We start from the raw sequence: 27,257 nt of genomic DNA on the forward strand, positions 1-27,257 counted from the left end.
CAAAATCAAGAGTCAAACACTCAGCCAACTGAGCCACCCAGGCACCCTCCCAAGATTGTCTATGATTCTGACAAAATCATTTGAACCTTAAAACATCTTAATAAGAGACTTTTATAAAAATATTCCACATGTCTAACTTGGTAAATAGATTTTTAACATGATGGCAGAAAAAAAAATGCTGGGTGAACTGTAAGCGATTTGAGAACAGAAATCATAACTTTGATTCTTCATACCTTTCACTATGTCCTACATTTATGAATTCTCCAATAAATAAGTGCTCTGTAATTGGTAAATTACCAAGAAGTTAAATTGCTTTGTCTAGACAGAGAGGATTGATTTGGGCTAACGATGTTATAGTTCAGATTCTGTGCACAAGTGGTAATAATATTTCCAGATATGGTAGCTTGATGTATAATCTAGCACAGGCCTTGAATTAGCTGAAGGGAGTCAACTGAAACTTTGCAGTTGGAGGTTCTTGAAATTTATGCTGGATACAAAGTTGGGGGGGAAGTAGGTTTTATGCAATGGACTGCTGGCTTTTTTTTTTTTTTTTTTGAGACAGAGAGAGAGACAGCGTGAACAGGGGAGGGGCAGAGAGAGAGGGAGACACAGAATCTGAAGCAGGCTCCAGGCTCTGAGCTAGTTGTCAACACAGAACCCGACATGGGGCTCGAAACCATGAACTGTGAGATCATGACCTGAGCCGAAGTCGGACACTTAACCGACTAAGCCACCCAGGTGTCCCAAGGACTTCTGGCTTTAACCATGTTTAAGAAGGGGTTTGCTAGTTGACAAGGATTATACAGTAGCTCACATTCCTAGAAAATGGGGCCTGAGGCAAAAGCTTAGGTGTTGAGCTATTGTTGGGGGGTGTAGTCCCAAAAAAGCAACAGTGAGGGAAAGGGGAGTAAGTGAGGGATGGAGGGAGGACACAAAGGTGAGACATGAAGCTGAGTTCCACTGAAATACCAGCACCACTAATTCTCAGTGGTACAAGAATTAGTACATCCCAGGCAGTCTGCTGGGGGTGGTGGGGCAGGGAAGGGCAGGAAGAATCACTTAGCTGTGGGCTCTCCTCCTTAGTGATCAAAGTTTGGTTTCACCAGATATTAACCCCTTGCGATGAGTAATTTTATGTGTCAACTTGGACGGTCTTTTGGGTGAGGTTAACATTTAAATCAATGGACGCCTACTGGCCTTGTGACTGATGCTGCACCATCGGCTCTCCTAGGTCTTGAGCCTGTCGCAGGTCAGCCCCCAATGCACATTTTGGACTTGTCTGCATAGTCAGGTAAGCCAATTTATTATATGTTCATATGAATGTATATACTTATTATATGTACATATAATTCATTGTGTATATGCATATGCAATTCACATACACACACACAGAGTCACACGTGTGGGCACACACAATGACACACCCCATTGATTGTTTCTCTGGAAAACCCATGACTGATACACCCCTATATTTCCCAGCTGCTCATGCACAGGTGTAGTCTGGGGTTCCAAATAGTCTCATGCATCAGTGACCAGAGGGCTCATGGATAGTCATGAGGCAGGCACTGTTGGGTTACGCCTATAAAAGGCAGTCCCCATGGCAACTTGGGCCACGGGCTGGAAGATAGTTCAGGCAAGAAGGTCTGAGGCCATGACTAAGAGTGAACAGCGTGGAGCAAAAGACCAGATTTGGATTCTCAAATGGCGCTTACCAAGCCCCCCACAGTAGATTTATGGGTAAGGTGAGAAAATGTGTGCTCACTCTACAGTGGGGTAAAGTTTCAAGTAACAAGACAAACATATACTCCAGAGCACCCATGGTGGGATGCCACTCTCTAGATGTGTGACTTTGGGCCAGGTATGTAGCCTCTCCAGCCCCTGGGTGATCGGTGTTTACAATGAGAACCTTTGGAATTGATGATGTCCAAGCTTTCTCTCCGCTCTAAAATTTCTATTTTTCTCTCAGATTTGGACAAACACTTAGAAGCTTAAATATTACAAAAATCTGATGGGTTTAATGTTAGAATCAGAATTTTTAAAGATTTCATTAACAGAAATAGTGGGCCAAAATCAATATGATGAAATTTAGCATAACTAAATGGCAAGCCCTGCCTTTGGGACCAAGCAACCAATGCCCCAAACAGGGATTAGGGAGGACTTGGCCTGAGAGTCGCCCGTATTAGACAGTAACAGCTACGCCTGGAATTTTTTTCAGACCCCAACGTCTAATGGGTCAACTGCTCAATAAGCAGGCACTTATTGGGGTCTCTTCACTGAGACAGAGGTTGGATAAGGTGGATCAGAAGGCCTCCAACGATCCAGCTGAAGATTCCAAGCTTCATTCTCTCTTATCCCATCCCTTTAGCCTTTGCCTCAGTACTATTAGATTGTGGCGCAGGGAACGACAGCCACAAGGTCAAGTGCTCCTATAGGATTTTAATGGGAGCACTGAATGGCACAAGGTTACTCAGAGAGCCTCCCAGCTTTTTCTTCCCTTTACCCTCAAGGAGAGATTGCTCTGGATTGTGACTCCCCTGCCTGGTGTATAAAGTCACCTAAACACAAAACTCATAACCAGAAGGCAGCTTCGGGAATCCTCGCTCCGCTCTTCCAGAGTTATAGGCATTAAAAGGTGGTCCCCTGGAGTGCTCCGCCACTCTGCTGACTGGAACCAAATCTATCTTAAAGTTGGAAATATGATCCAGGTGGGGACGGACTGTGATTGAATGCCATTCAAGTACTATAGGGCACACTTCTTAAAGAAACCGTTGTAAATTATTTGTGGCTAACGCGCTGGGTGGATGGAAGGCATGGTATATTCTCAAGTACAAGAGCCCAGCTTGTATCTAATAATTGTTATATCTTCTCTGAAATTTACTGCCGATGTCTCAATTTTAACAATTTAAATAACAAGATTAACCAAGTGGAACGAAGCTCAGGCAGGCTGGCGCTCTTGATGAAAGCGGGACAACTCTTATGTCTGAGCGCATTTTTACTTTGACATGAGCAGTGACACACAGAGATGAAATCTGGTTAAAGCGGCAGCCTTCCCAACCCCGTGACAGCTTCTTAGGCTAAGCAAAACAATTTCAAGAGAGTGCACGCATCCACTTGTTAACTTTACTCAAGAAGACTGATTAGGGACAACACTTATGAATATGATAATAAGAGGTGGGAGCTGGAAAGGTAAGCTAAAGGAGCTGGGTAATTGGCATGCTGTTTTCTTCACTTCCAATGGGCTGCTCTGTAGTCTTAATCTTTGGGTGCATCAGTTTGTTTAGAAACTAGGCGGGTCTCCTCCAAGTACCAGGTATTAATGATTATAGCCCACTTTTCTTTTCCCTGCTGCTGAGTTGTTACGGATACTGTGAGTGGTCACATGTGATTTCCTGTAGACTGTAGTCTCATTACTCCATGTCCTGAAAAATTCCCCCCATTTCAAAAGATGTTTCACACCCAGAGAGTTGTATAACTCATACAAAGCCTATCCTACAGGATATGCGTGTCCTCTGAGGCCATACACAAGGCCGTGCTGGGACACTGTTACAACGGGACCAGCAGAATTTCTCCCAAGTTGCAAGATCTTGCAGAAGAGTGCAGAGACTAGCCCGTGAGCAGCAAGAGCTCAGAAAAGCCACTTAACCTTTCTGGATCACTGTTTCCCCCACAGTAAATCGGAGAACTAGATTGTGACATCAAGTTCCTTCTAGTTCCTTTGTTCTAGAAGCTTATGATCCTAATCTAAGGGCGATTGAAACAAATTCAAATTTGGCTTCTTTTGCTCTGCATATTCAACAACACAGATAAATCTCGAAGTAAGTATGCTGATCAAAAAAGCCAAACAAAAAAGGACATACAGTATAATTCCATTTATATAAAAGTCTGGAAAATCAAAACTAATCCACAGTAATAGTGGTTGCCTGGGGACAGGGTGGGGAGAGCATGAGGGGGGACTTATAAAGGGTCACAAGGAAGCCTTTGGGGTGACGGATATGGTCACTATCATGATGGCGATGATAGTCCCATGGGTGCTTACATATGTCAACGTGTACGCTTTAAATACATGCAGCTTATTATATACCAATTACATCTCAAAATCGCAGTTTTTAAAAACAAGTCTAAATATTATGCATAAACCTTAATATGAATTCTAAGAATTTATCACCAAAGAATCAGAAATCTGTGCTAAGATGTGGAATATAAGGGTATTTATTTACTGAAGTATTATTGATGTGCACACACAAAAAAACTGGAAACAGCTTAAATGTCTAAAAGGAGAGAACTGATTGGGTAAAGTTTAGCACATCCATATGTTGGGGTATGATGCAGCCATTAAAAGTCATGCTGCAGACAAAATATCATCATGAAAAAAATGTTTATGATCTATTCCTGTGTGAAAAAAGCAAGGTACAAGGCAATGTGTATAGTATAATGGAACTATATATTTTTAAAGTCTATGCTGGAGGTTGATAATTAATCACCCTTCTCTCTTCCCCTCCAGTTGGGAAGCAGAGTAAAGAGTTGAGTATGTGAAGAGCAAAATATCGGCTTTGTTCATCGGAGCTCTGATGGGGAAAATGCAGCTTGGAGCTAAGGCAGAATGGGGTTCCTGCTTTTCCCCTGTGAACTATCCAGACCCACTCAAAGCTAAGCCCCTCGAGGGAGGCAAGGTCAACTTTGGGCAGCTTATCCCTATGTAGTGCTTCTAACTCCAGGTGAACAGCATGTCGGGCTGGGCTGTCTGACCCATCTCAGGCTGTTAGCATCCCTAGCCCCGCTCCCATTAGGTGTCACAGAGTCCCCCAAGCGTTGTGACAACAAGCAGCCTTCCCCACATGTTCCCAGATGCTCCTCCACCCCAGGGTGGTGAGCTGTCCTGGCTGAGAACCAGAAGAGGTGTTGAGGGTAAGCTGTGTTGAAACTCAGGAACCATGAACAGAACGGGCATGCTTAACTCATTCCCCTACCCTTCCCTCTCTCCAAAAATCCCTCTTCCACGGGTGTAGTTAAGTGAGGCAGCAGCAGAGGGAAAATGGAAGTGCTTTGTCTAGCACTTCTTTAGGGAAGAAAGTTCTGATTTAATTGTCCCAAGTGGAAACATTAGGAGGTTCCTCTTGTGATCCATGTCTCCACAAAGGAGAAGAAAACAATCCGGAAGGACATATGTCCTGCTGCTGTAATGGCTGTGTTGCCGGGCCAGGTAGTGGGACTGAGAGAGAGAGGGAGCATTACGGGTGATTAGTTTTCTTTGGCTCCTTGTATTTTTGGTTTTCCAAGTTTTCTGAATACATGACTCTTGCTACTTATACTAAAAAAATAAAGTAAAAAGGAGAATTCCTGAGCCTTCTAGAACTGCAGCACTAGGTGGGTATTTGGCTTCCCCTCCTCACATCTTGATCCCCAGGGCATTGTCATACACTTCATGAAGACGTCATTTGGGGACATGTTGCCCATCATGTATGACATTCAGTGTTGCCTCGAAAGTGTCCAAAGTGCTCTGTAAATGGAATTAGATTCCACTTTTACCTTTCCTTTGTTGATAAAAGAGAGTGACATGAAGTAATCTTTCTAGAATGGCTTCCACTTAGCATCCTCATGGGACTGACATTCAGGTATACCCTGCATCAATCTTCTCAAACTGACCAAACCAAAGCTTCCCCGGGGTTCAATCTATTGCAAAACTAAAATTACAAAAAGTTATTGACATTCAACTATCTAACGTTTTTAACACCAACAAATACAGTCACTATAATGGTGCTACTCATAATCTAATGATGTGATATGTGCTAAGATACTAATTTATAAAACCTGATCTGTAGCTTTGTCCTATGATAGGAAACAAAGCTGTGTGGAAACCATCTTCCCTGTGTCCTACTATCCTGCAACTCTACTGTAGCCTCATTTGAAGATAACATTGAAAGTCTGGCTTGAGGCCCTTCGAATGTAAGCCTGGATCCTACATCTCTTCATACCCAACCTGGCCCCCAGTGTTGTCTCAGACGCAAGCTCCAGCTATGCTTACCCCATCTCTGTGATGAGCCTGGCACTTGAAAGGGTAGAGATCTCAAAGGAAATTTGGAACGTTTTGCTAAAAATGCGGCCAAGTAGATGGGGAAGCTCTCCCGTAAACTTACAAACACACTTACACAGAATCATACACCAGTCCAGGATTTCTGCAATCAGAAAAAATGGAAGTTTCTTGAAATCAATGGCTTTTCCATTTGTGGTTGTAGCAAATGCCACAGAGACCACATGAGGCTATCCAAGAGCTAAAATCAGTCCTCGTAGGTGTTGCTTTTAGAAACCTGGGCCAGCTCACCCTACAGGGATCTCACAGACTCAGCACTGTGTGTCTTCTGGGGAAACGTCTCACCCAAAGAGAGACTCTTGAGATTGAAATGCTTCAAGCAAGTATCGTCGGGCTGATCTGCTACCTGGGTCTCTGCCACCTGAGTCATTGACCTCCTTCTCTCTGAGCCATGTGTTTCCACATGCCTGACCCCCATCCTTCCCTCAAAGGCAGTAGGGCAGAAAAAAAGTTAAGAAGCATGCTCTGAATCCTTTCAGGCTAGCACTGGACAAGAGGACTACATACTAGACCCAAGGTTCTGGTGGTCAGGTGAGAACCTTGGAGTCAAAAGTAGGTTGGGGGTACTCAGATCCTGGCGCGTGCGGGGAACTACATCAGGGATTCTCCAAGATCTTTCCACACCAATATATGGTAAGACGCACATTTTACGTTGGAATCCAGTACACATATAGCTACAAGTGGATGAAGATATAAACCTAGGATTGAAACCAGCTCCCCAAACTGCCCGTGACAGAAGAGCTGTTCAATAACCGTTTTTGCAAATGAACGAAGCAAAACCAAACCTTAATGAAATCATACTTACCTAAGCAGGCGCAACGCCTTCTGATATTTTCTACTCTTTTTCGTGGCTTTAAAAAAGATAACCATTTGGAGTCTGCTACAATGTTGTCACCACCACAAAGAGGTAGCCTATTCTGAAGGGAGTTTTATGCACTGCCTGTCCCTCGTTGAAGATCACTGAAACCTGCCAAAAAGGAAGCGGGGACACTGGGGGCAGGCAGGCTGCCACCAGCTGTATCTGGGTCAGGCAGAAGACTGTCAGGCGGAGCGAGGCCACCACAGAGCAGCAGGGGAGAACTGTGTCTGTGCCTCCGTTCCAGTCCACACACGGTCCTGCCGGCCCCTCGCATGAAACCATTCATCAAAGCCAGAAATGGAGTCAGAAGTCAGAAGTCAGGCTGGCAATCACTTTGCTTCGATATCTGTCGAAGGATCAGGAAGGGGGGGTGGGAGGGGGGAAAAGGGTTATTGAAGCAGCTGTGAAAATCATGGAGTCACTTGGCAAATGAAAAATCCACTCAGAGCCACAAGGAGCACAAAAGTGAGGAATTAAACAACTTTGTAAATAAAGGGATCATTACTCTCGATGCATTAATACACACTTAAGACCTATTGAAAACTTCCCCCTTCAAGATAAATGAAGAGCATTAGCTGTTCACTTCCCAAGCCAGATGGGTTGTTTCCACAGCCCAGCGCTGGAGGTCCGAGACCCTGGTCAGCCGGAGCTGGCTCCAGGGGGCAAGCCGGTGGGTCTGTGTGGGGGCCCAGAAGCGGCAGCTCCCTGCATTTCCCTTCTGGTGAAGGCTGTAACCACAGCCCTGCTTTGCACTAAAGGGATGTGCTCGGCGCACACCTGATGAAATTGGGAGGAAAGTTCTACGCCACTGCATTTGCCTCCTCCGAGTTTCATCATCATTCACCAAATAAGCATAATTGCTCCGTGTTGAAGAGGTGCTGGGAACAGAGGCACTGCTGGTAATTGCCTAATGGGCGGGCGAAATGAGGTGTGAGGCACATCGGTGTGAAAAAGGCAATAGCCACAAGTTTATTAACATTGAAAATTAAAATAAGCTCGGCCCCAACCAGGCAGTCCTTGCTGAAATGAATCCCATTATCCCTCTAATAACTGCACAGGGCTCAATTGGATGCCACCCAGGGGGTAGAGAGGCCTCAATACAGGTCACCTCTCTGCCAGCTTCTGGAAGCTGAAGGCTCGGCTTCACTGATGACGATCACAGAGGAAACACAAACAGTCCCTCTGCCTCCCTTGCCGCTTCTCCGACGACACTGAAGTCTGTGGGTTTGGAAGGCGCTGTGAAAAGGGGAGGCCCAAGACAACTGTGTGCATTCTGAGCTGGGTGCCTTGTTAAGTCGTTGCTGAATGGAATTTGCAAAGGTGTGCTGTAGGGCTCTGGAACAGAACGTTACCAGGCCCACTGGAAAGAGATCAGGGGGTCCTGCCTGGGGCTCAGCAATCAGCCTTGCCTTCTTTTTCATACCTTGATCATATTATCAGCTATTCTGAGATGCCCGGTGCTGGTACAAGAGCTACCCATGACCTCACACACATCCGGCTGATGCAGGAAACAAGGCTCTCCCAGGTATAAAATAATCAGAAAACGATCAGTGCGTGTGAGGACCTACACCCTCATGAAGATGTAGAGAAAGGAAAGCCGGGTGGTCAGAGAAGAACCAGAGGACACGTGACTTAGGTCCAGTAAAGGCGGAAGGAAACTCGAAAACAAAACGTACGGATGGAAGGCACTTGCAGGAATAGGGAGACGGGCTGAGCAGAAGGCAGGTTCTGAGCTGGGGACCAGCAGACAGTGAGCTTGGGTGGAGAGAGTGGGTGGCCCAGAGGAGGCCGCGTGGGGGAGTTTGAATTTAATGCTGGATTTAAAGGGAATCCCTGCCTCTTTCTGCCGCCATCTTGGTTCCGCGTTTTCCGTACAAAATGCCTGGTGAAGCCACAGAAACCATCCCTGCTACAGAGCAGGAGTTGCCACAGCCCCAGGCTGAGACAGGGTCTGGAACAGAATCCGACAGTGATGAATCAGTACCAGAGCTTGAGGAACAGGATTCCACACACGCAACCACCCCACAAGCCCAGCTGGCAGCAGCCGCTGAAATCGATGAAGAGCCAGTCAGTAAAGCAAAACAGAGCCGTAGTGAAAAGAAGGCACGGAAGGCTATGTCCAAACTAGGTCTTCGACAGGTTACAGGGGTTACAAGAGTCACTATCCGGAAATCTAAGAACATCCTCTTTGTCATCACAAAACCAGATGTCTACAAAAGCCCAGCTTCAGACACCTACATAGTTTTTGCGGAAGCCAAGATCGAGGATGTATCTCAGCAGGCACAATTAGCAGCTGCTGAGAAATTCAAAGTTCAGGATGAAGCTGTTTCAAACATTCAAGAAAATACACAGACTCCAACTGTACAAGAAGAGAGTGAAGAGGAAGAGGTTGATGAAACAGGTGTGGAGGTCAAGGACATAGAACTGGTCATGTCACAAGCAAATGTGTCAAGAGCAAAGGCAGTTCGAGCCCTGAAGAACAACAGTAATGATATTGTAAATGCTATTATGGAATTGACAATGTAACCGTCTGAAAACGAGGACCCTTTTTTGGTGTTTCAAAAGAATAACTGCAGCTTGGTTTGAAATTTGTACTGTTTCTATCATTAATAAAGTTATGGCTTCTTGTTGGATGAAAAAAAATAAATAAATAAAATAAAGGGAATCCCTGGAGGTTTCAGACAAGACGAATCACATGATTAAAGGATTTGAATCACTTGACAATGAATTTGCTTTACATTAAAAAAAAATATGTTTGGATTTTAAATCTTAATTTACCTTCAATTTCATGAATTTCATTCACTGTACTATTCAAAGCCACTTACTTTGAGGGGGTTTCAGCGCTTCCCAGAAACCCAGCTGTATTTCCCTGGCCCATTTACTCTCTTAGTTTCAGAGCGAAATTTTGTACTTTTTTCTCTCTTCTCAAACTTCTCGCATCTCTGTTTGCATCTTGCTCTGAGCTCCGACCTGTCTCTTCTTCATATTCCTCCCACTTCTGCCCACCAGCCAGCCTGTGTCCCCTGTGCCCCCTGCACCCCATTGTTCTGCCTCCTCCAGTTTCTGCCAACACGTCCACGGGTGGCCAGATCTCCCCTCCCCCTACTCAAGGATGCTCTTTCCACTGCATTTGGCTGCAAAGGACAACAATCGCTCTCCGTCCCATTTCTCGGCTCCCTTTGCAGGATGATTGCTCAAAAGACCTGTCTACACTGGCACACCTGCACTGCCTCTCCTCTGGTTCTCTCTAGAACACACCCCAACCAGGTTTGACCTCGCCCCTCCAAAAGAGACACTCCTTGTCAAGGTCATGGGACACTTGATGACCCACAGTGTAACTAAATGCAGCAGTGAACTCTCCATTCTCACCTTATCTAAAGTCTTGGCAGTTTCTGCCCTTGGCTCCCGGGATACCGCTTCTTCTCAGTCTCCTTCTCATTTTTTCAACCTCTAAAAATTATAGCAAGTCCTTGGCCTCTTCTCTCTCTAAACTATATGCCTAGTTGATCTCATCTAGTCTCAAGGCTGTAAACAGCAAATTGCTAAAAAGTCCCAAATTTATATTTCTAGTTTATTCCACTCCCATCTTTGGTGAGGTATCTGCTTGGATGTCTAACAGTTGTCTGGAATTTAATATTCCCCAAAGTAAACCCCTGGTCCCGCCCTACGTCCCACTCCCCACCTCTGCACACATGCACCAATACTTCCTTTCCCAGCAGGCGACTGCCCCCTCCCCTTGGCTCGGGACTAAAACCTCAGCCTTCATCATCTACTCTCACACCCTCCATTCCTATCCATCAGCAATTCAAACTGATCCTGTTTTCAACATATATCCGGACTGACCACTTCTCACCACCTCCACTGCCATCTCCCTGCTCCAAACCAACTCCCTTCCAACACACTTGCAATGGCCTCCTAGCTGGTCTCCCTGCCGCCATCTTTGCCCTAATACAGCCCATGCTCAACACAGCAGCCAGAGCAACTTTTGTAAAGTAAAAGAGCACCTCATTTCACTGCTCAAAGCCTTCTAACGACTGCCCAGATCACTCAGAATAGAATGTGACTTCTTACAGTGGCCTAAGAGGTCCTGCCCTCCCTGCCCCCAGCTACTTCTCTGTCTGTCCTCTCCCTCTGCTCAGCCACACCGGCCCCTTGCTGTTTCTCAAACATGCCTTTGCACACGCTGCTCATGCTGGCTGTGGCAGAAGTCTCCCGGAGGGCCACATGACTGGCTGCTCTGGTTCCTCTAGATCCTACTTTGTGTCACCTCCAGGCTTAGTGAAGCCTTCCCTGGCCACCCCGAATAAAGTGCACACACACACACACACACACACACACACACATATTGGCCCTCTAGTTCACTTTTTGTGCTTAACTTTTCTCCTTTCAGTGTATCACCAGCTATTAAACCAGGTCCCACTTGTTAAGTTTTCATGGTCTCTCCATTAGAACTGAGCTCCTCTGGGGCAGGGACTGTGTTGTGCTCACTCCTAGGTCAGTGCCTAATATGCAGTAGGAGCTCAATAAGTACTCGTGGAATGAACAGTACTTATTTGAACCCACTTTTTAAAAAATTTTTCTTGATGTTTATTTTTCAGAGAGACAGAGAGACAGAGCATGAGTAGGGGAGGGGCAGAGAGAGAGGGAGACACAGAATCCAAAGCAGGCTCCAGGCTCTGAGCTGTCAGCACAGAGCCTGATGTGGGGTTCAAACTCACAAACCACGAGATCATGACCTGAGCTGAACCCAGATGCTTAACCAATTGAGCTACCCAGGCACCACTTGAACCCACTTTTACAAGCACCTGCTGTGTGTACAAGCCTCTCTCTGCTCCAGCCATCCATTGGCTGGATGTCAGGCTCAATGTCCAAGGCCTGGACCAGCTCCCACAGATGCTGCCAAAACGACCTGAATGCCCGGCGCTGCTGGCCTCTCCTTTCCTCCGGCCCCAGCCCCCTCAGGATTACCAAGGCAAGTTCGTTTCTGCCCTCCACTCTCTTGCCTGGGAAATGAGGTTTCTGATGCCAGCTGGTGCCTGGATGCTTCCCTCCAAAACAAAAGTAATCAAGCATAACCCACGATTTCCTTCCATTAAGCTGAGGAAGCAGTGACCAGACGCCAAGCCTCAGCTCTTCCATTGACTCACTCTGTCATTTTGGCCAAGTACTTTTAATCTCCTGCATCTCAGTTTTCTTAGGGAGAAACCTGAGGGATGGGGAAAATATGGGAAAAATAAAGCTGACTTCTAGAGATGGTGTGGGATTAAATGAAATGAAGAGTGGATAACACTTGACACATAGTACTTGCTCACTAAATGTCTGTTTACCTTTCTCTTCCCACCAAAAGGTAACCTTAGAATCACTCTGAAGTTACAATGTCTTTTTTTTTAATGTTTATTTTTGAGAGAGAGAGAAGAGCACAGGGGAGGGTCAGAGAGAGAGGGAGGCAGAAGATCAGAGGAGGGCTCTGCACTGACAGCAGAGAGGCCGATGTGGGGCTCAGACTAACTGTAAGATCATGACCTGAGCCAAAGTCGGACGCTTAACCTACTGAGCCACCCAGGCGCCCCCTGATGTTAGAATTTCTAACCCAACACTTGGCCATGGCCCTCCAGAGATGCCTGGCCAGGGCACCAAGGTGGTAGAACCTGCTTAGGCCATTTGCCTCCTGCCCTTCCCCCTCCTCCTCCTCTCCCTTCTCCTTCGCCCAAGCCCACAGAGGAACAGACTGCCCTTGGCATCCTTTTTGCATTTATGGCAGTCCTTCTCCGTCCTGCAAGGGTGGTGAACTGAATTCAGAACAATGACAGGTCGTTACAAATATATTGCATGTTGTAAAATGAAAGAATGTCCTTGTTAGAAAGCCAAATGACTTACTTCCGGAGTAACTTTAAATGATGGGCAGAGGCTACTGCGAACACAGAGTGCACGTGTTACATTTTGGTATAATACTTTAAACATACACGTGGCAGTTGAATATCAATACATGTGGACGTTGGCATTAATCCTTTAACTGGAATGATCTCTGACGGTAACTCTCCATTACTCAGCTCTATTGATTTGGGTTCAGACTTGAAGAAAACTCAGGCCAGGTCTCCACTGAGGAGAGAGGCATGGAGAGTTGGTAATTATCCAATGAATTCCAGTAATTATGCAATGAATTACAAATTGTCTATACCAGCGTTTCCTGGAATGTTTAATTCAGCAACATACCTGTGAACTTTCCAGGACACATGTGGGGGAGTGGGTTGGGGAAAAGGCATGTTCAGTAGGGAAGGCTGTCCACTTCCTACTGCCTAGTACTTGTCCACCTTCTTCCCAACACATTCTTATAAGTACATGTAATTCACATGACTTTGGGTTTCAGTCTGGAATTGCTTCTGCTTTCAAGTTTAAAATGCTAAATTTAAAAAAAAAAAAAGCTAAGGAAATCCTAACTGGTTGGGTATGTTACCTCAAGGAGGTCATGTCTGCACTAGATAGCTTAACTAAAGTTCTGTGATCACGACTCTGAAACCAGGACTTTGACACAGGCCATGGATATCTCTTTAAGAATTGGGAAATAACAGGCCCTACCTTCAAAGCTCAGCTTGGTATAGGTCCATCACTGCTTCTCCCCAAAATGTATTTGATTGCCGTTGTTCTCGAACTCTGGCAAACCTACTATTTATGAGCCCACATTGGCAGAGCTGAGTCTGATATGAATTATATGTGTCTTTTGTTGGAGAAATAGGGTTTTTTTTAAGTTTATTTATTTATTTTGAGACAGAGAGAGAGAGAGTACAGGGGAGGCGCGGGGAGTGGGGAGGTGGGAGACAGAGAATCCTAAGCGGGATCCACACTGTCAGCACAGAGCCCAACATGGGACTCCATCTCATGAATCATGAGATCATGACCTGAGCCAAAATCAAGAGTTGGAGGCTTAGAAATCAAGAATCATATTCTTAACCAACTGAGCCACACAGGTGCCCTGGAGAAATAGTTTTTTATGCTTATTTTCAACAACAAACTTATCAAAGTGAGTGACTGCCAGAAGCTGGGTGGTTTGATGATGAATGAGTCTGGGAATGAGGGAGAAGCCTCCAGATGCTCCTGATGACATAGCATCTCTCCCATTCAATGGTCCTTTCCTTTGTTCTCTGCCATGACAAGTCTTCCTTGCACTTTCTTCCAAATAAGATAATGATGATACTAGTTAAACTCCTGAGATTTCATTTTTCTTTTCTGGTCTATGATTCGTGATTAGCCAGATGACCAAAGTGGGATGAACCTATGGTCCTTGTCAGGGTAACCAGAGAGCAAAGAAAGCTTATTAAAGCTCTCATTCCTCCATGAGTTCAGGTTTTCTTCTGGTGCAGAAATGGAAGGTCCAGCATAATCACAAAGGCACTCACCACTGATGTGGGAAGTGTGGAGCCCATTGGGGTCACAGTTGTGGGAGGAGTTATCACCTCTACTTTAGTGGGTCTCCATGTCAGTCAGAAAACCAGTTGGTCTCCCTCAGGAGCTTCATGGGGGTCTTCCAGACCCTCGCAGGTCCTCAGCCAAATACCATTACCAAATGTGCTCCTTTGAGCATCACTGCAGCACTCAGGCTATTGGCCAGTCAGGCAAAAGGGGCAGAAGTCATCCAACAAATGTTCATTAAGTATCTGCTGTGTGCTAGAACAAGGGGTACAGTAGTAAATGAGGTGGACATTGCTGCTACCCTCACAGAGATTGTTCTGTGATGAAAAGAGCTGTGGGCTTATGGTCAGAAGGCCAGGCTCTCCCACTTTCTCTCTCTGAACCTCAGTTTACCTTAAGCAAAGTGAAGGAGACAGCTCTATATACGTCCCCACCTGTCTACTTTATGGATCAGATAAACATGTGGACATGCTCTGTAAACTCCTATAGTTTACTTTACAGAAAGATAAGGTGTGATTACTATAGACATTTAAAATGTTCTTTTTTTCATCTCAAAAAACTTAAAAGCAGAACTTTAGCAGATATTTGTATATCCATGTTCATAGCAGCAATATTCACAAGAACCAAAAGGTAGAAACAACCCAAATATCCACCAATAGTCAAACACATTAACGAAATGTGGTATTATTCATCCTTAAAAGGGAAGGGAATTCTGACACATGCTACAGCACGGAGGAACTCTGAAGGCATTATGCTAAGTGAAAGACATCAGACATAAAAGGATAAATACTGTGTGATTCTACACATACACAGCAGCTAGAGTAATCAAATTCACAGAGACAGAAAATACAATAGTAGTTACCAGAAGCTAGGGGTGGGGGGTGGGGGGGTAGGGGGAAGTATTGTTTAATGGGTACAGAGTTCCAGGTTGAAATGATGAAGAAGTTCTAGCAATGGATGGTGGTGATGAAGATTGCACAACAATGTAAATGTACTTAATGCCATTAAACTCTACACTTAAAAAAATCATTAAAACGCAGGGCACCTGGGTGGCTCAGTCGGTTAAGCGTCTGACTTTGGCTCAGGTCAGATCAGGTTATGATCTCGAAATTCACGAGTTAGAGCCTTGCATGGGGCTCTATGCTGACAGCTCAGAGCCTGGAGCCTGCTTCCTATTCCATGTCTCCCTCTCTCTCTGCTCCTACCCTGCTCACCCTCTCTTTCTCTTTCTCAAAAATAAAGAACATTTTAAAATTTTTTAAAAAATCATTAACATGGTTAAAAACAAATGCTTTCAGGAATGCTGCTGTGTGTGTACGTGCCAAAGTGAGGGGCCAGCAGCTTTTCCCATAGGAGGCTCCTCAGCGTGGTGCGTTCCCACTGCCGGTGGTCTGGTTTTTGGCTTAAAGGCTCAGCACTCTGCCTTTGTCAGCACAAAGGGAAGTGACCCAGTATTCAGGGACACACAAAGGAGTGCAGCATGGTTGTGTAAGATCAAAATGTATCATGAACTTTTTTTAGCACAAAATCACTCCCAGGGATATTCTGAGTCAGTGTCTCCATCCTCTCTGTTTTCTGTTGGTAAATGTTCATGGGAAGCAATCTAGAGGCTATTTAGTGGACATTGAATTGAGACAGGGAAATCCAGGGGTGTCTGGGTGGCTCAGTCCATTACATATCAGACTTTGGCTCAGGTCATGATCACAGTTCATGAGTTCAAACCCCCCGCCCCCCACTTTGGGCCTGCTTGGGATTCTCGCTCTCTCTCTCTCTCTCTCTCTGCTCCTCCCCTGCTTGCACTTTCTCTCTCTCTCAAAATAAATAAATAAAACGTAAAAAAAAAAAAATAAAGACAGAGAAAGCTAAATGTTTAAGTGGCATCATGATAGGACAGGATGCTCTTGCCAAAAAAAACCTAAAGTCTGTTGATTACACACACATAATGTCTCTGACTTCATCACCATATTGGAGACGCCTGTCAGTTGACTGGGGCTCCTTCTCCCTCAGACGAGGTCTGGTGGGCCCTGCTAACATTTATCCCTGAGACCCTCTCTTTGTTCTCCTCTCATGGGTCAGCAACCCTCCCCCTTTCAGATCAGATCATTCTTTCTTTAGATTTTCTAATAAAATGGTCAAACAGGGTGTATTTGAATTGTGTGGGCCTGGCTACTTTTTCAGGCCTTTCAGATGACTTCTAGCACCTCCACTCTGTTGAATTGCATCAAAAGTTTAAATCTGAGGGAAGAATGGCAGCCCCTCTTTATAGAGTTTTTGGGGACACCTCCCGGAGCCCCCAACTACTGACAACAACTACTATTATCCGTCCTTTGCAGTTTTCTCAGCACACAGGTGATGAAGACAACACCATAGGATCTCTTTTCTGTGTCACTGAGCTGGGGATGCCAACCAGAGGTGTCTCCGACGGTGACCCGAGCAAGAAGGATGATCCTGTTGGAGAGGCAAACCCTCCCTCTTTCAGCTCTCCTTCTGCGCTGCGTGCCAGTAATCACCGTGTCCGTGACAGATCACAGGCAAAGAGCTCAAAATGGACTTTGGGTATTTCTCTTCCTGGCAGGCTCTTGTGCAAAGAGGTGAAGGATTGCTGGCACCAAGGATGTCTCCACTCAAGTCCACCTGGCGGAGGTCAGGGTTGAGAACCTATGGTGAACTTAACCTTAAGCAGACCAGATCCACAGATAAACAAAAGGAACCATGATTTTAAGCCTGGTCAGTTTCTTAATCCTCTATAAGCACACACATCACTCACTGCATATTCTTATCCCAAACTAGAATTTGCCGGAAGAAATCAATTTATGGTGGCAGATGTTTTTTCTCTTGCTTGTCTTGTGTTAAGCAAAATGAATTGCACAATGAGCAAGATTGATAGTAATAATATTAAGTCCATAATAATGCAAATCAATTCTTAAGTGTGAGACGTGGGAAGATAAGTTGGGGAGAAATTTGTGATAAAGGCACAATTCATAGGAGACATTATAGCATTACGTTATATAGTGCCTTTAACCTAGAGAACATGGACTTGAAGTTCAGACCAACCTATGGTCAAACCCTAGCCTTTTACCGCGTCATTCTGGGCCATGGCTAGGCCATTTCATAAATCATAAAATGGAATAAAAAGATTTGATGAGGGAATTAAATCAGAGAGCAGGTATCAAGAACCTGGTAGAGCATTTGGCACACAATAGATGCTTTAAGAGAGTTGTTCTTGCCTCCCTTTCTTTAGCTCCTAAAAAAGCACAGCCTAGCTTGTGCATTAAACAAGTGGTTCCTGTCTCAAACTTCATGTCCTTAGAAGATACAGTAAATCCATACCTATGATAAATAGCTTTATAATGGGCTGCTTTTGTGCTGTATATCACAAAATCAAATGGACAGGCAAGCATCTAGGAAATCTAAAAGAAACAAACGTTTCCACGACCCTAGCGCATATCACGGTGTCATGGGCCGATCTGACTGGAGCTCTCCCATCCATTTCCACCGGGAGGAAAGCTCTTGCCGAGGTCCGCCCAGCAGCCCGTCACACAGGGAAGCGTGGTGTGTAAAACGTTGGGGAAGAAAGCAAGAAGGAGAAGTGAGAGGTCACCAGCTTGTCCTTGACCTCATCTCAGGGCCAACTTTCTGATGTCCCAGAGCATTGCAGCCATTGAGGTTCAGGATCTTGGAGGTGTGGGAGGTGCCCCGGCTCCAGCAGGACAGGCTGCCCAGGCCTTGATTGAGACAGGGGAATGGAGGCGAGATTCGGGGACTCCTTGCTTCCCTTGTCCTTCCTCAACAGCCCCCTAGAAGATCATAGATCCCCAAGACCGAATCACTTCCTTTTTAAGCTGTCCTCACACTTGGAACTCCCATAAAGACAGCGATGAAATGTGAGGTACCCTTCGATTACCCGGTGCAGGTGTTCGAAGATGCAGCAAGCCATTTGAATCCCCCCTTAGGCCAGTGGATTCATTCCATCTGTGCTGGCAATTCAGCCGAGACCAGTATTTTCTGATGTGCGGCTTTCCTGAAATGCCTGTTTCTCCTTTTTTTTTTTTTTTAACGTACCAAAGAAGAAAAATCAGCATTATCATCCACATTTTTAGAACCAAAAATAGCCCCATTTCTCCACAACCCACATGATTGCCGCATTACAGATACATTTTGTGCATCGACCTTAAAAGTTGTTGTGTTTACCTCCTGCCTTCTCCTTTCATTATACAAAATTTCCAGTTATTCAGTATTTTGTTCTCATTAGAACACGGCTTGTCACATGTTTTCACCAGAGACATTCATCACCAAGGTCAAAGGGTGAATATCGTGATCTATTACGCTTAGAGGAATCTAATGAAAAGCCACATAATTATCCAATTTAAAGAGAAGCATGTAAAAAAAAAAAAGAAGGGGGGGCACTTGCTATCATTTAAATTGTTTTGTTTCCCTGAAGCAAAATTCAGCACCTGATTGACAGGACCTAATGATAATTCTTATTGATATGGGGATGTTAATTGTGGAGAGATATTTAATAAGTCTCATATTCTGGAGGTAAATGTGTGCTCTTAACCTGCACCTGAACCTGATTTTTGATGCAGCATGGGGATGAGGTACAGATACAGATAAGTGAGCACAAGTGGATTTTCAGTCTTGTGTGGCAGAATGGAAATTGGAATCTTGAGAATCTATTAGGAGAACAATTCCACAGTTGCTCACACTTTTATAAATTATACTGTATGCTATGGGAAGACACAAAGTCAGGGGAGGTTCAAGAGAGAATACGTTGTGACTTTGCACAGAAGTTTCTAAGGTGGTACTTCATGGTGTTGTGTTGTTTTCAATCAAAGATACACACCTAAAGCCGCGCTCCGTATTCATTGTCAAACAGAAGTGGACAGATGAGACCCATTTTTTTATCACCTCTCTCCCAACCCCAGACTTATTTTACAAAAAATGAGGCTAACTTTGAAATTCTCAGGAGAAAATGAATTCTTACACCATGAACAAAACCATTTGAGAAAGCGTTCCTAGACCTAGCTCTCCAAAGGAAGTGATGGGTGGGTGGGGCTGAAAATATCAACCAGACCTCGCACCGTCCCAAGGACACTGGGCCCTGGGAACCAGCTTCTGTGGACAGAGCTGGGGTCAGCACTGACTTCCTTGTGTGGCCGTTTCCAAATCATCACCCAGAGGGCCGAAGATGGCTCACCAGATGTGATTACCTGTGACTCAGGGAGCTACAGCCTGCCCACACTGAGAGGCTGTGCATTTTTCCTGTTTTTGTTATGTTCTAGCAAAGTTTTAAATATTGGAACTTTAAAACTGCATCTGCCTATTATGAGACAATTCCATCACTCGGGAACTGATACTCATATAGCTAACTTTGGGCAAACGACACAAAGTAAAAAAAAAAAAATGAAACCTATCCTAAAAACAAATAGACTTGAAAAAAAAATAGTGGCTTAAGACTGAAGGAGGGGGAAGGGGGGAAAAGAGGTGGGGGTGATGGTGGAGGGCACTTATGGGGAAGAGCACTGGGTGTTATACGGAAAACAATTTGACAATAAAATATTGTGGAAAAAATAAAATAAAATAAACAAACAAAAAACAAACAAACAAAAAAAGACTGAAGGAGGGAATTTCATGTTGTGATATTGGGTTCAAAAAAACTTTTATAAACTTTGAGTTGACTCAGTCTTCCATTTTTACTGTTGGAAAAAGACTGTTATGTTTTAATATGATATGCTATAAATATTTACAAATAATATTAATATAAAATGCTATAAATGTAGCATCTTATTAGGATGTCTTGGTCAATATAATTATTCACACCAACCCATATTGAACTCCAACATAACTGAGCCAAAGATTGTTATAAACTGAGTCACAACTGGGTCACTGTCATCAGAAACCGAGAGCTATCAATCTACAAATAGGAACATGAGAATTAAAATGCAATCATTAAAAGGGTGTCGCAGAAAACAAGAGTAACTGTTAATGAGCAAGTATGTAAAATGTTCAAAGCATCCCAAGATAAGATTCTTTTGAATATAGCATCCGAAGGTCTGAGACACAGTGGATGATCAATAAATGAGCCACGGGCAAGAAATTCTGTTTTTCTCTTGGCTTCCTGAATTTGCTTCATTATTTTTGCTTTTAACACATACACATACACACCTTGAAATATCTCAGATATAAATGATATGGACTTTGAGCCAGGTACTCACCTTAACTGAAAAAAAAAGGCAAGTTAATTGGAGACGACAAAATTGATTGCAGGTTATGATACCAATGGCAGTTGAAAGAACCGCCTATGATTTTCAACTTCCTAGGCCAAAGCATTACATCATACACAGGAGATTATAATTTCTCTGCACACTGCTGGTATCTCGCTACCTGAAAAGTGATATGCCGGCAAATTGAAGAGAGTTCAGAGAAAAGCAATAAAGATAATTAAGGAGGCCCTCAGATTGACTGATGGAAAGAGATGAAAAAAATTAAGTGTGGGCTATGTGGCCCAGTGATGACCTGGTGGTTCTAGGAATGATAAGCAGCTATATGAGGATTCCCGTCTGTGGTACACATTCGTCCACACAGAATCACAATGAAATAATAAACACGAAGAACCTGGTGCTGGTTCAGGTCAAGAGCTAAGGCTAAGACAGTGCTGGGCAGCTACCGACACCAGCCCTGAGTTGCTGCGCCTCTCAGTGGGGGACCAGGGTAACCCTGGGAACTACGAGAGGCTGGCATGTGGCCAAGGTCCCCTATCTCCACTCTGGTGCTTGTCTAACCATACATTCATCCTATGCTAGACCCCTGGGTCACTGAAATGCCCTCTGCTCCAAAAGAGAAGTTGTAAGTGCTGGTTAACATCCTGGTTGAGTCTGGGTTCAAATCTCAGCTTCAACGCTTCCCAGCTGCATAACCTTGGGAAAGTTACTCAGCCTCTCTGAGGGGCTCTTCCCTCGCTTGTAAAATGGAGGTAACAACAGAGTCCTTCTCCTGGGGTTGTCGGATGGAATTGTTAATATAAAGCACTTCTCAGAGTGTCTGGCCTACAGTGAGCACTCAATACACAGTAGCTCATTCTTGTTTATTATAATAATTATTTAGGGAAAACCCTAAAGATCGACAAAAATCTGATCCCCCTAATAGAGATTCCAGGCCCTAGAACATTCACCTGTGTGTTGCCTGGCCTGAGTCTGAGAAGATCCCACAAGACTTCATATGTTATGGACACCCTCCCTCCAACAAGCCTGTTTTCTTTATACCTATTACTGGTTAGGGACAAAACGGCCCAATTTGCCCAGCACAGTCCTGGTTTCTGTGTGTTGACTTAAGGTAATTATTTATAGCAACTTCTTTTACTCATAAGGGTCACAGTTATGATGATGAATGATATGGTCACCCTAGTTACAAGTCTCCTGATGTCTATTTCTCTAAACCTTTTCTATCCCGCACCACCTCTGGTGTTTCCTAAGTACATCCAAGTTATTTTTCATCAGTCCTTACCTTATGTGGGTCAAATGCAGAGGCTTGCCCTGAGTTTTACCTGAAAGTTTCCCTCGGCTTCCTTCAGGACCTGGTGAATGGATCCGAGTTCACCCTCACTTCAGGCTATCCACATTTTCAGTGCTCAGACCAAAGAGCCTCACTCTTAAGTCCATCCTTAGCATGCTTTCTCCAAACCTTTTCATTTTAGTTGATTTTCTCTGGAAATTCTCCACTGTCACTGGATCTCTTGGAAGCACTGCAATTGAAACTTGGGGTTTTCTGATTGAATGAAATAGTTTCTCTTTTTTAATGTTTATTTTTATTTTTGAGAGAATGGGGGAAGGGGCAGAGAGAGAAGGAGACAGGATCAGATTTGAAGCAGGCTCAATGCTGACAGAAGAACGCCCAGTGAGGGGCTTGAACTCATGAATTGTGAGAATGTGACCTGAGCCAAAGTCAGGTGATGCTTAATGTACTGAGCCACCCGGGCACCCCTAAGTAGTCCTTCTTTTTATTGCAATGCTTGGGGTTCGAAGATCTAGGTTGAGTGCCGGCTTCGTCTGTACTACCTTCAAGAACTCACATGAGTCACCCTGAGCCTCAGTTTCCTCATCTCTGCAAAGGCATAATATGCAGGTAGTCAGGTTACCTACAGATACATCTTCAAAATACCTTTAGTTCTTCCTTTCCAATCTGTATGCCATCTTTTTTCCCGCCTTGGTGCACTGGCTAAGACCTCCAGGAAAATGCTGAATTGAAGTGTGGAGAGTGAATATCTTTGTCTCATTCCCATTCTTATAGGAAAGGGAGTTAATGCTTTGCTGCTAAATATGATGTTACCAGTAGACTTTTCTTTGATGTCCTCTATCCAGGTGAAGAAGTTCTCTCCTAATTCTAGTTTCCTGAGAGTGTTGAGTCTTGTTGGATGTACTTTTTCTATTTACTGAGATGATCAAATGAGTTGCTCCCATATTCTATAACTTATTAAATAACAATGATTAGTTTTCAAATATTTAGAGAATTTCACATTCTTGGGATAAATCCCTCTTATTGTTGGACTCAATTTGCTAATATTCTGTTAATGATTGTGTGTCTGTGTTATTGTTATAATACTATAAGAAAAATATTTTTCTTCTCCTATACTTGGAATCAAATGAGGTTACAGATGTTAAGATGTTTTGTATCCTCTACAGGCTCCAAGGCTGGCGCACCAGTAGGAATAACTACGATGCCCGATGACAATGCCTGCGACAAAGGTAGGTGGCCACTGCCATAACAGCAGCCCACGGTCGGGAGCCCATACCAAGGACTCGTTCCTACTCTCTCACAGAGTTAGTCATAACTAATAACTCAGAACCCTCAGCCTGTGAGTTTGGCGAATTCATCTCCTGGGTTTTTTCAGGGAGGCCCCCATTTAAAATATTCTCTCCTATTGTCAAACCTCATCATACCATATATCCTTGAGTTTGGAGTAGTTTTCCCTGAATGTATTGACTTATTCCTGCCTAGAACGAAACTCACTTGCCACTTGCCTGGTTCCTTAAGTGGATGCAGAACATTTTCCTACAATCTGTCTAAACATGGAACATGGTTTATGATACTGTACAGAGTTCAGTTTCTACTTAGGAAGTTTAAAGTCACGTAAGTTTTCTCAATTCTGACAAAGATGATCAAAGGCATCCTAATTTATCTGCCCCTGAACAAGATGGGCAAGGCAGTGTCCTCCTGAGGCCAGTGTTGTTCAGGTGCTAATCTGATATTGAAGCCCTGTGGTGGGTGTTGGGCAGGGCCACCCAGACCCCCTTTAGAACCATGACACTCATTCTTCACCTAGTTGCAAGGAGTTTGAGCTGCTACTAAATCACATCTTAGACCCTCCCTAGGCTTTGCCTTTGGCCAAGAGAACTGCCTCACCAGAGGTTACTTTCCCTTCTAGCCACACCTCACGACAGGTGAAATGGGAAGGAGAAATATGAAAGTTCCACCATCTTCCCTCAACATAAGACCACTGTTAGCAGCCATTCTAGCCACAACCTACCTTCATTGCACCTCAACTCCCCCCTTTGCACCCTTCTCCTTCCCTCATCTCTCCCAAGTATTGCTTCCAGAGCGTTCTCCAATCAACTTTCTGCACTCAAATCTCCATCTCAGAGTCTGTTTCCTGCAGGAATGGGCTTAAAACAAGCCTAAATCCTGACAACTTCTTAAAGGCTACCTCTGGGAGGAGGTAAGAGATTAACTGAATGACTGCTAAATGTCCTTCAGAAGTAGTGTAGCTTAAAAATATACTAGACCACAGTAGAAAAGTTCATTGAGGGGGCACCCAAGTGGCTCAGTCGGTTGGGCATCCTGCTTCAGCTCAGGTCATGATCTCACAGTTCATGGGTTCGAGCCCCACATTGGGCTCTGTGCTGCCAGCTCAGAGCCTGGAGCCTGTTTTGGATTCTGTGTCTCCCTCTCTCTCTAACCCTCCTCTGCTTTTGCTGTCTCTCTCTGTCTCTCTCAAAAAAAGAAAAATTAAACACAGAAAAAAATCTTTTAAATAAGAAAACTTCATTGAGAAAGGGAAAACTTTTTTGCCATAACTGACAATTCCTTAAGGAAATCATGACTCCCAACTGATATTAGCCCCAAAAGTTCAATAAACAAACAAAACCACCAACCATCATGGGACAAAGGGTTTCAGGAAAAACTTGTCTAACATTAAAAGTTCAGGGTATGAAATGTCATAGACATTAACTGTGGAAGTTACTATAACGCTATTAAATGGATAGAACTCTTGGCTATGATGTGGGTCACAGGCAGCCACAAGCCATGAGATGGCATTTCTGTCTCACACAAGCACTTCTATACAGAGTGCCTGAGAATCTTCACACATGCATCATGGTTTGTGACATTCTTTCAAGTTTGGTTTCTCTTGAAAAACAGAGCAAACCTGTCAATGATGCAGTGGGACACAGCAAGCCATGAAGGATCTATTGGATGGGGAAAGATGAGGATACCCAACCAGCACAGAACAGTTCATGACCTGTGTTTTCCCATCACCAGGTGGGTGCTCAGTGAACGTTTTCTGGTGCCAACTGCCCCCAGTGAATACCTGCACTTGTGGTATGATGGCACAGGGTAAATCAGCAAGCCCCTGATGATTCACTGCTCATTCATTCAACAACTATTTACTCAACAGTGCATCAGTCAGGCTGAAAACTAAGCTGAATAACAAAGAGACCACCAAATACAGTGGCTTATATTTTTCTTAATTTTTTTAATCTTTATTTTTGAGAGGGAGTGACAGAGCATGAGCAGGGGGGAACAGAGGGAGAGGGAGACAAAGAATCTGAAGCAAGCTCCAAGCTCTGAGCTGTCATCACAGAACCTAATGCGGGACTCAAACTCATGAACCGTGAGATCATAACCCGAGCTGAAGTTGGATGCTTAACCAACTGAGCCACCCAGGCATCCTGTCCAAATACAGTGGCTTTTAAAACCCAAGTCTATTCCACACCCATGTACCATTATAAGGCAAATGGTCTGGGTTGGGAGAACTCTGCCACATCTTTCCATCCAATTGCTGTGTCACCATCCAGAGTAGTGCCCTGTTTACATGGTCAAGCTGAACATGGGCACCACCATGTTCCTACCCTTGAGAAGGTGAGTATCAATCTAGGAGTTAGGGCTTGGCTTCTGAGCCAATGAGGCAGAAGTTACACATATCACTTCCTCTCTCTCTCCTCATGTGAGGACTCAGGTACCTAACCACCCAGCCACATGGGAAGCTGCTATTGTGGTCTAGCTGGACACTTGGCACTGTGCAGCTTAAATCCTATTACTATAGGAAGGAGAATAGACTCTAGTGGACAACTGGCAATCTCTGCCAATAATATCAACTTTGAGCCTGGCATCTGCCAGACCTGTATCAATGGCAGTGAGACAGGGGACCTGTAGTATTTGCTCTCATGTAGTTCAGGCTGGTAGGAAGAAAATATGTAAATAAAGAAATAATTACCAAGCATAAAGAACCAGCTAGAGAATGAACATGGTACTGATACACACAAGAAAAGAGAGTGCTAGACAGAGGAATCTAATGCTCAAAGTCCCAGAGAGACAAAGGGTTGGGTGTGCCTGAGGCCCATCCAGAGAGTAGACCTGGAGCAGAGGGAAAGGGAGAAGGCATGAGGTAGGGATGTGGAGGAAGCAGGGCGAGATCCTGAAGGACCCTCAGGCCATGGTGAGGAGCATGGTGTCGGAAGTGCAATGAGGAGGTGCCTTAGCAGATATGATCCCTGTGCCGGCTGCGGGGTGAATGTAGCCATCTGTGTAATCCACCTATTCCTCTGAGACGAGAATTCTAGAGCCAAGGGAATGAATGTTTAAATACTGTCTCCTAAGAATAATCGTTTTAATGTTTATTCATTTTTGAGAGAGAAAGCATAAGAGAAGAAAGGGCAGAGAGAGAGGGAGAGATTGATAGAGAATACAAAGCAGGCTCTGTGCTGACAACAGAGAGCCCAACCCAGGGTTCGAACTCAGGAACTGTGAAATCATGACCAGAGCTGAAGTCGAACACTCAACTGACTGAGCCACCCAGGAGCCCCTTCCCCCTAAGAATAATTTTAAGATAAAAAATGAATCCTCTGGTAGCTGAAACTACTTCAGGTTTCCAGAGGACCCTCTGAGGCCAGCCACACAAGACAGCCTGAAGCCATGGCCAACAATCCAGAGCCTTCAAACCAGCTTTGCTGGAAGGAAGACCATGAGGAAGCACATTGGAGGGAGGGATAGTAGTGGTTTTAAGTCCAAGTCCTTCCTTAGCTCCAGTGGAAGGCCTCCCTCACTTTGGATAGCAAGGCTACTACCTGACTTGAAAATTCAAGTACAGGGGAGCAAGAGTTGGTTTCTCTCAAGGATATAGAAAGATATGAAAAGTAAAAATACCTTCTCTGGTTTTGTTTATCTTAATATGAAAACTAGTAAAGATTTATTTGCAACATAAATGGTAGGCAGGGGCGCCTGGGTGGCTCGGTCTATTGGACTGCCAAGTTTGGTTCAGGTCATAATCTCATGTTCCGTGGGTTTGAGCCTTATGTCAGGATCTGTGCTGACAGCTCAGAGCCTAGAGCCTGCTCTGGATTCTGTGTCTCCACCTCTCTCGGCCCCTCCCCGGCTCATGCTCGCTCTCTCTCTCTCTCTCTCTCTCTCTGTCTCTCTCTCTCTCTCTCTCTCTGAAAAGTAAATAAGCATTGAAAAAAAATTTTTTTATTTTTTATTTTTTTATTTTTTTGTCTTTTTATTTATTTTAAGAGACAGAGAGAGAGACAGCGCGAGCAAGGGAGGGTCAGAGAGAGAGGGAGACACAGAATCTGAAGCAGGCTCCAGGCTCTGAGCTGTCAGCACAGAGCCCGACGCGGGGCTCAAACCCAC

At 44.5% G+C, this 27,257-nt stretch overlaps 1 pseudogene; it reads left to right on the plus strand.

Moving 5' to 3' along the window:
- Positions 1–8,801: 8,801 nt before the first annotated feature.
- On the plus strand, positions 8,802–9,584 carry LOC115306021 (annotated as a pseudogene).
- The last annotated feature ends 17,673 nt before the right edge of the window (positions 9,585–27,257 follow it).

The sequence above is a fragment of the Suricata suricatta genome, chromosome 2 (genome assembly GCF_006229205.1).
Source record: "Suricata suricatta isolate VVHF042 chromosome 2, meerkat_22Aug2017_6uvM2_HiC, whole genome shotgun sequence".
Classification (NCBI taxonomy): Eukaryota; Metazoa; Chordata; class Mammalia; order Carnivora; family Herpestidae; genus Suricata; species Suricata suricatta.